Source organism: Agelaius tricolor, unplaced genomic scaffold (assembly GCF_023055355.1).
Source record: "Agelaius tricolor isolate 1412-34295 unplaced genomic scaffold, bAgeTri1.0.p SCAF_1, whole genome shotgun sequence".
Classification (NCBI taxonomy): Eukaryota; Metazoa; Chordata; class Aves; order Passeriformes; family Icteridae; genus Agelaius; species Agelaius tricolor.
This window is the reverse complement of record NW_027269261.1, coordinates 40,705,633-40,720,573: the sequence shown is the minus strand read 5'-3', so window position 1 is coordinate 40,720,573 and position 14,941 is coordinate 40,705,633.

Below are 14,941 nucleotides of genomic sequence, written 5' to 3'. Positions count from 1 at the left end.
CTCTAATCCCAGTCCATTTTCTTATAGTCACTAAATTGCCCAAATTTCCCAATTTTCTTTTTTTTTTTCTCCTCCAATTGCAATTCCTTTGATGGTATCTCCATTCCAGCCTGTCTGTAAGTCCTTCTTTTCTCTTTTGGCCTTCAGCGGGGATCAATTTTGGCAAGCTTTGCTGCATCTGCCTGCAGTAATAGCATATGGGAAACATTTTCTCCTTTTTTGATTTTCATTTTTTTCTGTGTCCATACCATGTCCCTCATATCTTCCCCTCCACGTTTTGTCTTCCTCCTTGACTTTTTCCCCTGCTCTTGCAAGGTCTGGGAGCTTAGTTTTGGCATCTTTTGGTCCTTTGCAGTACAGCTCATTTCCTCACAGACCATTTCTTGAAGACACTAAAACTCCCGATTTTCTGCATTTTTTTGGCTTTTTTTCTTTTGGATTTCATTTGATCCCATCTCCTCTCCAGAGTGTTTGAGAGCCTTTCTTTTTGGGTTCGCAAGATTCCGTTTCCCTTCCCGAAAGGAAATGAAATTTCCTTTCGGGAAGGGCAACGGAATCTTGCGATTTCAATGGCGACCAAGAGAGGAATCTTTGGTGCATGTCCCTGCCCTTGATGACATGCCATGACTTTTGATGGCTTTGACTTTGGGAAGGATTTTTTTCGTTTTTTTTAAATTGTTTTAAGGAATCCATGCCATGTCTTTTATATCTTCCCCTCCACCTTTTGTCTTCCTCCTTGACTTTTTCCCCTGCTTTTGCAATGTCTGGGAGCTTAGTTTTGGCATGTTTTGGTATTTTGCGCTGCTCTGCTCTAATCCCAGTCCATTTTCTTATAGTCACTAAATTGCCCAAATTTCCCAATTTTCTTTTTTTTCTCCTCCAATTGCAATTCCTTTGATGGTATCTCCATTCCAGCCTGTCTGTAAGTCCTTCTTTTCTCTTTTGGCCTTCAGCGGGGATCAATTTTGGCAAGCTTTGCAGAATGTGCCTGCACTTAATGGCCTATGGGAAAGATTTTTTCCATCTTCATTTTCAATTTTTTTAAGTGTCCATACCATGTCCCTCATATCTTCCCCTCCACGTTTTGTCTTCCTCCTTGACTTTTTCCCCTGCTTTTGCAATGTCTGGGAGCTTAGTTTTGGCATGTTTTGGTATTTTGCGCTGCTCTGCTCTAATCCCAGTCCATTTTCTTATAGTCACTAAATTGCCCAAATTTCCCAATTTTTTTTTTTTTTCTCCTCCAATTGCAATCCCTTTGATGGTATCTCCATTCCAGCCTGTCTGTAAGTCCTTCTTTTCTCTTTTGGCCTTCAGCGGGGATCAATTTTGGCAAGTTTTGCTGCATCTGCCTGCAGTAATAGCATATGGGAAAGATTTTCTCCTTTTTTGATTTTCATTTTTTTCTGTGTCCATACCATGTCCCTCATATCTTCCCCTCCACGTTTTGTCTTCCTCCTTGACTTTTTCCCCTGCTCTTGCAACGTCTGGGAGCTTAGTTTTGGCATCTTTTGGTCCTTTGCAGTGCAGCTCATTTCCTCACAGACCATTTCTTGAAGACACTAAAACTCCCGATTTTCTGCATTTTTTTGGCTTTTTTTCTTTTGGATTTCATTTGATCCCATCTCCTCTCCAGAGTGTTTGAGAGCCTTTCTTTTTGGGTTCGCAAGATTCCGTTTCCCTTCCCGAAAGGAAATGAAATTTCCTTTTGGGAAGGGCAACGGAATCTTGCGATTTCAATGGCGACCAAGAGAGGAATCTTTGGTGCATGTCCCTGCCCTTGATGACATGCCATGACTTTTGATGGCTTTGACTTTGGGAAGGATTTTTTTCGTTTTTTTAAATTGTTTTAAGGAATCCATGCCATGTCTTTTATATCTTCCCCTCCACCTTTTGTCTTCCTCCTTGACTTTTTCCCCTGCTTTTGCAATGTCTGGGAGCTTAGTTTTGGCATGTTTTGGTATTTTGCGCTGCTCTGCTCTAATCCCAGTCCATTTTCTTATAGTCACTAAATTGCCCAAATTTCCCAATTTTCTTTTTTTTTTTCTCCTCCAATTGCAATTCCTTTGATGGTATCTCCATTCCAGCCTGTCTGTAAGTCCTTCTTTTCTCTTTTGGCCTTCAGCGGGGATCAATTTTGGCAAGCTTTGCTGCATCTGCCTGCAGTAATAGCATATGGGAAACATTTTCTCCTTTTTTGATTTTCATTTTTTTCTGTGTCCATACCATGTCCCTCATATCTTCCCCTCCACGTTTTGTCTTCCTCCTTGACTTTTTCCCCTGCTCTTGCAACGTCTGGGAGCTTAGTTTTGGCATCTTTTGGTCCTTTGCAGTGCAGCTCATTTCCTCACAGACCATTTCTTGAAGACACTAAAACTCCCGATTTTCTGCATTTTTTTGGCTTTTTTTCTTTTGGATTTCATTTGATCCCATCTCCTCTCCAGAGTGTTTGCGAGCCTTTCTTTTTGGGTTCGCAAGATTCCGTTGCCCTTCCCGAAAGGAAATGAAATTTCCTTTCGGGAAGGGCAACGGAATCTTGCGATTTCAATGGCGACCAAGAGAGGAATCTTTGGTGCATGTCCCTGCCCTTGATGACATGCCATGACTTTTGATGGCTTTGACTTTGGGAAGGATTTTTTTCGTTTTTTTAAATTGTTTTAAGGAATCCATGCCATGTCTTTTATATCTTCCCCTCCACCTTTTGTCTTCCTCCTTGACTTTTTCCCCTGCTTTTGCAATGTCTGGGAGCTTAGTTTTGGCATGTTTTGGTATTTTGCGCTGCTCTGCTCTAATCCCAGTCCATTTTCTTATAGTCACTAAATTGCCCAAATTTCCCAATTTTCTTTTTTTTCTCCTCCAATTGCAATTCCTTTGATGGTATCTCCATTCCAGCCTGTCTGTAAGTCCTTCTTTTCTCTTTTGGCCTTCAGCAGGGATCAATTTTGGCAAGCTTTGCAGAATGTGCCTGCACTTAATGGCCTATGGGAAAGATTTTTTCCATTTTCATTTTCAATTTTTTTAAGTGTCCATACCATGTCCCTCATATCTTCCCCTCCACGTTTTGTCTTCCTCCTTGACTTTTTCCCCTGCTTTTGCAATGTCTGGGAGCTTAGTTTTGGCATGTTTTGGTATTTTGCGCTGCTCTGCTCTAATCCCAGTCCATTTTCTTATAGTCACTAAATTGCCCAAATTTCCCAATTTTTTTTTTTTTTCTCCTCCAATTGCAATCCCTTTGATGGTATCTCCATTCCCGCCTGTCTGTAAGTCCTTCTTTTCTCTTTTGGCCTTCAGCGGGGATCAATTTTGGCAAGCTTTGCTGCATCTGCCTGCAGTAATAGCATATGGGAAACATTTTCTCCTTTTTTGATTTTCATTTTTTTCTGTGTCCATACCATGTCCCTCATATCTTCCCCTCCACGTTTTGTCTTCCTCCTTGACTTTTTCCCCTGCTCTTGCAACGTCTGGGAGCTTAGTTTTGGCATCTTTTGGTCCTTTGCAGTGCAGCTCATTTCCTCACAGACCATTTCTTGAAGACACTAAAACTCCCGATTTTCTGCATTTTTTTGGCTTTTTTTCTTTTGGATTTCATTTGATCCCATCTCCTCTCCAGAGTGTTTGCGAGCCTTTCTTTTTGGGTTCGCAAGATTCCGTTTCCCTTCCCGAAAGGAAATGAAATTTCCTTTCGGGAAGGGCAACGGAATCTTGCGATTTCAATGGCGACCAAGAGAGGAATCTTTGGTGCATGTCCCTGCCCTTGATGACATGCCATGACTTTTGATGGCTTTGACTTTGGGAAGGATTTTTTTCGTTTTTTTAAATTGTTTTAAGGAATCCATGCCATGTCTTTTATATCTTCCCCTCCACCTTTTGTCTTCCTCCTTGACTTTTTCCCCTGCTTTTGCAATGTCTGGGAGCTTAGTTTTGGCATGTTTTGGTATTTTGCGCTGCTCTGCTCTAATCCCAGTCCATTTTCTTATAGTCACTAAATTGCCCAAATTTCCCAATTTTCTTTTTTTTCTCCTCCAATTGCAATTCCTTTGATGGTATCTCCATTCCAGCCTGTCTGTAAGTCCTTCTTTTCTCTTTTGGCCTTCAGCGGGGATCAATTTTGGCAAGCTTTGCAGAATGTGCCTGCACTTAATGGCCTATGGGAAAGATTTTCTCCTTTTTTGATTTTCATTTTTTTCTGTGTCCATACCATGTCCCTCATATCTTCCCCTCCACGTTTTGTCTTCCTCCTTGACTTTTTCCCCTGCTCTTGCAACGTCTGGGAGCTTAGTTTTGGCATCTTTTGGTCCTTTGCAGTGCAGCTCATTTCCTCACAGACCATTTCTTGAAGACACTAAAACTCCCGATTTTCTGCATTTTTTTGGCTTTTTTTCTTTTGGATTTCATTTGATCCCATCTCCTCTCCAGAGTGTTTGCGAGCCTTTCTTTTTGGGTTCGCAAGATTCCGTTTCCCTTCCCGAAAGGAAATGAAATTTCCTTTCGGGAAGGGCAACGGAATCTTGCGATTTCAATGGCGACCAAGAGAGGAATCTTTGGTGCATGTCCCTGCCCTTGATGACATGCCATGACTTTTGATGGCTTTGACTTTGGGAAGGATTTTTTTCGTTTTTTTAAATTGTTTTAAGGAATCCATGCCATGTCTTTTATATCTTCCCCTCCACCTTTTGTCTTCCTCCTTGACTTTTTCCCCTGCTTTTGCAATGTCTGGGAGCTTAGTTTTGGCATGTTTTGGTATTTTGCGCTGCTCTGCTCTAATCCCAGTCCATTTTCTTATAGTCACTAAATTGCCCAAATTTCCCAATTTTCTTTTTTTTCTCCTCCAATTGCAATTCCTTTGATGGTATCTCCATTCCAGCCTGTTTGTAAGTCCTTCTTTTCTCTTTTGGCCTTCAGCAGGGATCAATTTTGGCAAGCTTTGCAGAATGTGCCTGCACTTAATGGCCTATGGGAAAGATTTTTTCCATTTTCATTTTCAATTTTTTTAAGTGTCCATACCATGTCCCTCATATCTTCCCCTCCACGTTTTGTCTTCCTCCTTGACTTTTTCCCCTGCTTTTGCAATGTCTGGGAGCTTAGTTTTGGCATGTTTTGGTATTTTGCGCTGCTCTGCTCTAATCCCAGTCCATTTTCTTATAGTCACTAAATTGCCCAAATTTCCCAATTTTTTTTTTTTTTCTCCTCCAATTGCAATCCCTTTGATGGTATCTCCATTCCCGCCTGTCTGTAAGTCCTTCTTTTCTCTTTTGGCCTTCAGCGGGGATCAATTTTGGCAAGCTTTGCTGCATCTGCCTGCAGTAATAGCATATGGGAAACATTTTCTCCTTTTTTGATTTTCATTTTTTTCTGTGTCCATACCATGTCCCTCATATCTTCCCCTCCACGTTTTGTCTTCCTCCTTGACTTTTTCCCCTGCTCTTGCAACGTCTGGGAGCTTAGTTTTGGCATCTTTTGGTCCTTTGCAGTGCAGCTCATTTCCTCACAGACCATTTCTTGAAGACACTAAAACTCCCGATTTTCTGCATTTTTTTGGCTTTTTTTCTTTTGGATTTCATTTGATCCCATCTCCTCTCCAGAGTGTTTGAGAGCCTTTCTTTTTGGGTTCGCAAGATTCCGTTTCCCTTCCCGAAAGGAAATGAAATTTCCTTTCGGGAAGGGCAACGGAATCTTGCGATTTCAATGGCGACCAAGAGAGGAATCTTTGGTGCATGTCCCTGCCCTTGATGACATGCCATGACTTTTGATGGCTTTGACTTTGGGAAGGATTTTTTTCGTTTTTTTAAATTGTTTTAAGGAATCCATGCCATGTCTTTTATATCTTCCCCTCCACCTTTTGTCTTCCTCCTTGACTTTTTCCCCTGCTTTTGCAATGTCTGGGAGCTTAGTTTTGGCATGTTTTGGTATTTTGCGCTGCTCTGCTCTAATCCCAGTCCATTTTCTTATAGTCACTAAATTGCCCAAATTTCCCAATTTTCTTTTTTTTCTCCTCCAATTGCAATTCCTTTGATGGTATCTCCATTCCAGCCTGTTTGTAAGTCCTTCTTTTCTCTTTTGGCCTTCAGCAGGGATCAATTTTGGCAAGCTTTGCAGAATGTGCCTGCACTTAATGGCCTATGGGAAAGATTTTTTCCATTTTCATTTTCAATTTTTTTAAGTGTCCATACCATGTCCCTCATATCTTCCCCTCCACGTTTTGTCTTCCTCCTTGACTTTTTCCCCTGCTTTTGCAATGTCTGGGAGCTTAGTTTTGGCATGTTTTGGTATTTTGCGCTGCTCTGCTCTAATCCCAGTCCATTTTCTTATAGTCACTAAATTGCCCAAATTTCCCAATTTTTTTTTTTTTTCTCCTCCAATTGCAATCCCTTTGATGGTATCTCCATTCCCGCCTGTCTGTAAGTCCTTCTTTTCTCTTTTGGCCTTCAGCGGGGATCAATTTTGGCAAGCTTTGCTGCATCTGCCTGCAGTAATAGCATATGGGAAACATTTTCTCCTTTTTTGATTTTCATTTTTTTCTGTGTCCATACCATGTCCCTCATATCTTCCCCTCCACGTTTTGTCTTCCTCCTTGACTTTTTCCCCTGCTCTTGCAACGTCTGGGAGCTTAGTTTTGGCATCTTTTGGTCCTTTGCAGTGCAGCTCATTTCCTCACAGACCATTTCTTGAAGACACTAAAACTCCCGATTTTCTGCATTTTTTTGGCTTTTTTTCTTTTGGATTTCATTTGATCCCATCTCCTCTCCAGAGTGTTTGAGAGCCTTTCTTTTTGGGTTCGCAAGATTCCGTTTCCCTTCCCGAAAGGAAATGAAATTTCCTTTCGGGAAGGGCAACGGAATCTTGCGATTTCAATGGCGACCAAGAGAGGAATCTTTGGTGCATGTCCCTGCCCTTGATGACATGCCATGACTTTTGATGGCTTTGACTTTGGGAAGGATTTTTTTCGTTTTTTTAAATTGTTTTAAGGAATCCATGCCATGTCTTTTATATCTTCCCCTCCACCTTTTGTCTTCCTCCTTGACTTTTTCCCCTGCTTTTGCAATGTCTGGGAGCTTAGTTTTGGCATGTTTTGGTATTTTGCGCTGCTCTGCTCTAATCCCAGTCCATTTTCTTATAGTCACTAAATTGCCCAAATTTCCCAATTTTCTTTTTTTTCTCCTCCAATTGCAATTCCTTTGATGGTATCTCCATTCCAGCCTGTTTGTAAGTCCTTCTTTTCTCTTTTGGCCTTCAGCGGGGATCAATTTTGGCAAGCTTTGCAGAATGTGCCTGCACTTAATGGCCTATGGGAAAGATTTTTTCCATTTTCATTTTCAATTTTTTTAAGTGTCCATACCATGTCCCTCATATCTTCCCCTCCACGTTTTGTCTTCCTCCTTGACTTTTTCCCCTGCTCTTGCAACGTCTGGGAGCTTAATTTTGGCATCTTTTGGTCCTTTGCAGTGCAGCTCATTTCCTCACAGACCATTTCTTGAAGACACTAAAACTCCCGATTTTCTGCATTTTTTTGGCTTTTTTTCTTTTGGATTTCATTTGATCCCATCTCCTCTCCAGAGTGTTTGCGAGCCTTTCTTTTTGGGTTCGCAAGATTCCGTTTCCCTTCCCGAAAGGAAATGAAATTTCCTTTCGGGAAGGGCAACGGAATCTTGCGATTTCAATGGCGACCAAGAGAGGAATCTTTGGTGCATGTCCCTGCCCTTGATGACATGCCATGACTTTTGATGGCTTTGACTTTGGGAAGGATTTTTTTCGTTTTTTTAAATTGTTTTAAGGAATCCATGCCATGTCTTTTATATCTTCCCCTCCACCTTTTGTCTTCCTCCTTGACTTTTTCCCCTGCTTTTGCAATGTCTGGGAGCTTAGTTTTGGCATGTTTTGGTATTTTGCGCTGCTCTGCTCTAATCCCAGTCCATTTTCTTATAGTCACTAAATTGCCCAAATTTCCCAATTTTCTTTTTTTTCTCCTCCAATTGCAATTCCTTTGATGGTATCTCCATTCCAGCCTGTCTGTAAGTCCTTCTTTTCTCTTTTGGCCTTCAGCAGGGATCAATTTTGGCAAGCTTTGCAGAATGTGCCTGCACTTAATGGCCTATGGGAAAGATTTTTTCCATTTTCATTTTCAATTTTTTTAAGTGTCCATACCATGTCCCTCATATCTTCCCCTCCACGTTTTGTCTTCCTCCTTGACTTTTTCCCCTGCTTTTGCAATGTCTGGGAGCTTAGTTTTGGCATGTTTTGGTATTTTGCGCTGCTCTGCTCTAATCCCAGTCCATTTTCTTATAGTCACTAAATTGCCCAAATTTCCCAATTTTTTTTTTTTTCTCCTCCAATTGCAATCCCTTTGATGGTATCTCCATTCCCGCCTGTCTGTAAGTCCTTCTTTTCTCTTTTGGCCTTCAGCGGGGATCAATTTTGGCAAGCTTTGCTGCATCTGCCTGCAGTAATAGCATATGGGAAACATTTTCTCCTTTTTTGATTTTCATTTTTTTCTGTGTCCATACCATGTCCCTCATATCTTCCCCTCCACGTTTTGTCTTCCTCCTTGACTTTTTCCCCTGCTCTTGCAACGTCTGGGAGCTTAGTTTTGGCATCTTTTGGTCCTTTGCAGTGCAGCTCATTTCCTCACAGACCATTTCTTGAAGACACTAAAACTCCCGATTTTCTGCATTTTTTTGGCTTTTTTTCTTTTGGATTTCATTTGATCCCATCTCCTCTCCAGAGTGTTTGAGAGCCTTTCTTTTTGGGTTCGCAAGATTCCGTTGCCCTTCCCGAAAGGAAATGAAATTTCCTTTCGGGAAGGGCAACGGAATCTTGCGATTTCAATGGCGACCAAGAGAGGAATCTTTGGTGCATGTCCCTGCCCTTGATGACATGCCATGACTTTTGATGGCTTTGACTTTGGGAAGGATTTTTTTCGTTTTTTTAAATTGTTTTAAGGAATCCATGCCATGTCTTTTATATCTTCCCCTCCACCTTTTGTCTTCCTCCTTGACTTTTTCCCCTGCTTTTGCAATGTCTGGGAGCTTAGTTTTGGCATGTTTTGGTATTTTGCGCTGCTCTGCTCTAATCCCAGTCCATTTTCTTATAGTCACTAAATTGCCCAAATTTCCCAATTTTCTTTTTTTTCTCCTCCAATTGCAATTCCTTTGATGGTATCTCCATTCCAGCCTGTTTGTAAGTCCTTCTTTTCTCTTTTGGCCTTCAGCGGGGATCAATTTTGGCAAGCTTTGCAGAATGTGCCTGCACTTAATGGCCTATGGGAAAGATTTTTTCCATCTTCATTTTCAATTTTTTTAAGTGTCCATACCATGTCCCTCATATCTTCCCCTCCACGTTTTGTCTTCCTCCTTGACTTTTTCCCCTGCTTTTGCAATGTCTGGGAGCTTAGTTTTGGCATGTTTTGGTATTTTGCGCTGCTCTGCTCTAATCCCAGTCCATTTTCTTATAGTCACTAAATTGCCCAAATTTCCCAATTTTCTTTTTTTTTTTCTCCTCCAATTGCAATTCCTTTGATGGTATCTCCATTCCAGCCTGTCTGTAAGTCCTTCTTTTCTCTTTTGGCCTTCAGCGGGGATCAATTTTGGCAAGCTTTGCAGAATGTGCCTGCACTTAATGGCCTATGGGAAAGATTTTTTCCATCTTCATTTTCAATTTTTTTAAGTGTCCATACCATGTCCCTCATATCTTCCCCTCCACGTTTTGTCTTCCTCCTTGACTTTTTCCCCTGCTCTTGCAACGTCTGGGAGCTTAGTTTTGGCATCTTTTGGTCCTTTGCAGTGCAGCTCATTTCCTCACAGACCATTTCTTGAAGACACTAAAACTCCCGATTTTCTGCATTTTTTTGGCTTTTTTTCTTTTGGATTTCATTTGATCCCATCTCCTCTCCAGAGTGTTTGAGAGCCTTTCTTTTTGGGTTCGCAAGATTCCGTTTCCCTTCCCGAAAGGAAATGAAATTTCCTTTCGGGAAGGGAAACGGAATCTTGCGATTTCAATGGCGACCAAGAGAGGAATCTTTGGTGCATGTCCCTGCCCTTGATGACATGCCATGACTTTTGATGGCTTTGACTTTGGGAAGGATTTTTTTCGTTTTTTTAAATTGTTTTAAGGAATCCATGCCATGTCTTTTATATCTTCCCCTCCACCTTTTGTCTTCCTCCTTGACTTTTTCCCCTGCTTTTGCAATGTCTGGGAGCTTAGTTTTGGCATGTTTTGGTATTTTGCGCTGCTCTGCTCTAATCCCAGTCCATTTTCTTATAGTCACTAAATTGCCCAAATTTCCCAATTTTCTTTTTTTTCTCCTCCAATTGCAATTCCTTTGATGGTATCTCCATTCCAGCCTGTTTGTAAGTCCTTCTTTTCTCTTTTGGCCTTCCGCGGGGATCAATTTTGGCAAGCTTTGCAGAATGTGCCTGCACTTAATGGCCTATGGGAAAGATTTTTTCCATTTTCATTTTCAATTTTTTTAAGTGTCCATACCATGTCCCTCATATCTTCCCCTCCACGTTTTGTCTTCCTCCTTGACTTTTTCCCCTGCTTTTGCAATGTCTGGGAGCTTAGTTTTGGCATGTTTTGGTATTTTGCGCTGCTCTGCTCTAATCCCAGTCCATTTTCTTATAGTCACTAAATTGCCCAAATTTCCCAATTTTTTTTTTTTTCTCCTCCAATTGCAATTCCTTTGATGGTATCTCCATTCCAGCCTGTCTGTAAGTCCTTCTTTTCTCTTTTGGCCTTCAGCGGGGATCAATTTTGGCAAGCTTTGCAGAATGTGCCTGCACTTAATGGCCTATGGGAAAGATTTTTTCCATCTTCATTTTCAATTTTTTTAAGTGTCCATACCATGTCCCTCATATCTTCCCCTCCACGTTTTGTCTTCCTCCTTGACTTTTTCCCCTGCTTTTGCAATGTCTGGGAGCTTAGTTTTGGCATGTTTTGGTATTTTGCGCTGCTCTGCTCTAATCCCAGTCCATTTTCTTATAGTCACTAAATTGCCCAAATTTCCCAATTTTCTTTTTTTTCTCCTCCAATTGCAATTCCTTTGATGGTATCTCCATTCCCGCCTGTCTGTAAGTCCTTCTTTTCTCTTTTGGCCTTCAGCGGGGATCAATTTTGGCAAGCTTTGCAGAATGTGCCTGCACTTAATGGCCTATGGGAAAGATTTTTTCCATTTTCATTTTCAATTTTTTTCTGTGTCCATACCATGTCCCTCATATCTTCCCCTCCACGTTTTGTCTTCCTCCTTGACTTTTTCCCCTGCTCTTGCAACGTCTGGGAGCTTAGTTTTGGCATCTTTTGGTCCTTTGCAGTGCAGCTCATTTCCTCACAGACCATTTCTTGAAGACACTAAAACTCCCGATTTTCTGCATTTTTTTGGCTTTTTTTCTTTTGGATTTCATTTGATCCCATCTCCTCTCCAGAGTGTTTGCGAGCCTTTCTTTTTGGGTTCGCAAGATTCCATTTCCCTTCCCGAAAGGAAATGAAATTTCCTTTCGGGAAGGGCAACGGAATCTTGCGATTTCAATGGCGACCAAGAGAGGAATCTTTGGTGCATGTCCCTGCCCTTGATGACATGCCATGACTTTTGATGGCTTTGACTTTGGGAAGGATTTTTTTCGTTTTTTTAAATTGTTTTAAGGAATCCATGCCATGTCTTTTATATCTTCCCCTCCACCTTTTGTCTTCCTCCTTGACTTTTTCCCCTGCTTTTGCAATGTCTGGGAGCTTAGTTTTGGCATGTTTTGGTATTTTGCGCTGCTCTGCTCTAATCCCAGTCCATTTTCTTATAGTCACTAAATTGCCCAAATTTCCCAATTTTCTTTTTTTTCTCCTCCAATTGCAATTCCTTGGATGGTATCTCCATTCCAGCCTGTTTGTAAGTCCTTCTTTTCTCTTTTGGCCTTCAGCGGGGATCAATTTTGGCAAGCTTTGCAGAATGTGCCTGCACTTAATGGCCTATGGGAAAGATTTTTTCCATTTTCATTTTCAATTTTTTTAAGTGTCCATACCATGTCCCTCATATCTTCCCCTCCACGTTTTGTCTTCCTCCTTGACTTTTTCCCCTGCTTTTGCAATGTCTGGGAGCTTAGTTTTGGCATGTTTTGGTATTTTGCGCTGCTCTGCTCTAATCCCAGTCCATTTTCTTATAGTCACTAAATTGCCCAAATTTCCCAATTTTCTTTTTTTTTTTCTCCTCCAATTGCAATTCCTTTGATGGTATCTCCATTCCAGCCTGTCTGTAAGTCCTTCTTTTCTCTTTTGGCCTTCAGCGGGGATCAATTTTGGCAAGCTTTGCAGAATGTGCCTGCACTTAATGGCCTATGGGAAAGATTTTTTCCATCTTCATTTTCAATTTTTTTAAGTGTCCATACCATGTCCCTCATATCTTCCCCTCCACGTTTTGTCTTCCTCCTTGACTTTTTCCCCTGCTCTTGCAACGTCTGGGAGCTTAGTTTTGGCATCTTTTGGTCCTTTGCAGTGCAGCTCATTTCCTCACAGACCATTTCTTGAAGACACTAAAACTCCCGATTTTCTGCATTTTTTTGGCTTTTTTTCTTTTGGATTTCATTTGATCCCATCTCCTCTCCAGAGTGTTTGCGAGCCTTTCTTTTTGGGTTCGCAAGATTCCGTTTCCCTTCCCGAAAGGAAATGAAATTTCCTTTCGGGAAGGGCAACGGAATCTTGCGATTTCAATGGCGACCAAGAGAGGAATCTTTGGTGCATGTCCCTGCCCTTGATGACATGCCATGACTTTTGATGGCTTTGACTTTGGGAAGGATTTTTTTCGTTTTTTTAAATTGTTTTAAGGAATCCATGCCATGTCTTTTATATCTTCCCCTCCACCTTTTGTCTTCCTCCTTGACTTTTTCCCCTGCTTTTGCAATGTCTGGGAGCTTAGTTTTGGCATGTTTTGGTATTTTGCGCTGCTCTGCTCTAATCCCAGTCCATTTTCTTATAGTCACTAAATTGCCCAAATTTCCCAATTTTCTTTTTTTTCTCCTCCAATTGCAATTCCTTGGATGGTATCTCCATTCCAGCCTGTTTGTAAGTCCTTCTTTTCTCTTTTGGCCTTCAGCGGGGATCAATTTTGGCAAGCTTTGCAGAATGTGCCTGCACTTAATGGCCTATGGGAAAGATTTTTTCCATTTTCATTTTCAATTTTTTTAAGTGTCCATACCATGTCCCTCATATCTTCCCCTCCACGTTTTGTCTTCCTCCTTGACTTTTTCCCCTGCTTTTGCAATGTCTGGGAGCTTAGTTTTGGCATGTTTTGGTATTTTGCGCTGCTCTGCTCTAATCCCAGTCCATTTTCTTATAGTCACTAAATTGCCCAAATTTCCCAATTTTCTTCTTTTTTTTCTCCTCCAATTGCAATTCCTTTGATGGTATCTCCATTCCAGCCTGTCTGTAAGTCCTTCTTTTCTCTTTTGGCCTTCAGCGGGGATCAATTTTGGCAAGCTTTGCAGAATGTGCCTGCACTTAATGGCCTATGGGAAAGATTTTTTCCATCTTCATTTTCAATTTTTTTAAGTGTCCATACCATGTCCCTCATATCTTCCCCTCCACGTTTTGTCTTCCTCCTTGACTTTTTCCCCTGCTCTTGCAACGTCTGGGAGCTTAGTTTTGGCATCTTTTGGTCCTTTGCAGTGCAGCTCATTTCCTCACAGACCATTTCTTGAAGACACTAAAACTCCCGATTTTCTGCATTTTTTTGGCTTTTTTTCTTTTGGATTTCATTTGATCCCATCTCCTCTCCAGAGTGTTTGAGAGCCTTTCTTTTTGGGTTCGCAAGATTCCGTTTCCCTTCCCGAAAGGAAATGAAATTTCCTTTCGGGAAGGGCAACGGAATCTTGCGATTTCAATGGCGACCAAGAGAGGAATCTTTGGTGCATGTCCCTGCCCTTGATGACATGCCATGACTTTTGATGGCTTTGACTTTGGGAAGGATTTTTTTCGTTTTTTTAAATTGTTTTAAGGAATCCATGCCATGTCCCTCATATCTTCCCCTCCACCTTTTGTCTTCCTCCTTGACTTTTTCCCCTGCTTTTGCAATGTCTGGGAGCTTAGTTTTGGCATGTTTTGGTATTTTGCGCTGCTCTGCTCTAATCCCAGTCCATTTTCTTATAGTCACTAAATTGCCCAAATTTCCCAATTTTTTTTTTTTTTCTCCTCCAATTGCAATCCCTTTGATGGTATCTCCATTCCCGCCTGTCTGTAAGTCCTTCTTTTCTCTTTTGGCCTTCAGCGGGGATCAATTTTGGCAAGCTTTGCTGCATCTGCCTGCAGTAATAGCATATGGGAAACATTTTCTCCTTTTTTGATTTTCATTTTTTTCTGTGTCCATACCATGTCCCTCATATCTTCCCCTCCACGTTTTGTCTTCCTCCTTGACTTTTTCCCCTGCTCTTGCAACGTCTGGGAGCTTAGTTTTGGCATCTTTTGGTCCTTTGCAGTGCAGCTCATTTCCTCACAGACCATTTCTTGAAGACACTAAAACTCCCGATTTTCTGCATTTTTTTGGCTTTTTTTCTTTTGGATTTCATTTGATCCCATCTCCTCTCCAGAGTGTTTGAGAGCCTTTCTTTTTGGGTTCGCAAGATTCCGTTGCCCTTCCCGAAAGGAAATGAAATTTCCTTTCGGGAAGGGCAACGGAATCTTGCGATTTCAATGGCGACCAAGAGAGGAATCTTTGGTGCATGTCCCTGCCCTTGATGACATGCCATGACTTTTGATGGCTTTGACTTTGGGAAGGATTTTTTTCGTTTTTTTAAATTGTTTTAAGGAATCCATGCCATGTCTTTTATATCTTCCCCTCCACATTTTGTCTTCCTCCTTGACTTTTTCCCCTGCTTTTGCAATGTCTGGGAGCTTAGTTTTGGCATGTTTTGGTATTTTGCGCTGCTCTGCTCTAATCCCAGTCCATTTTCTTATAGTCACTAAATTGCCCAAA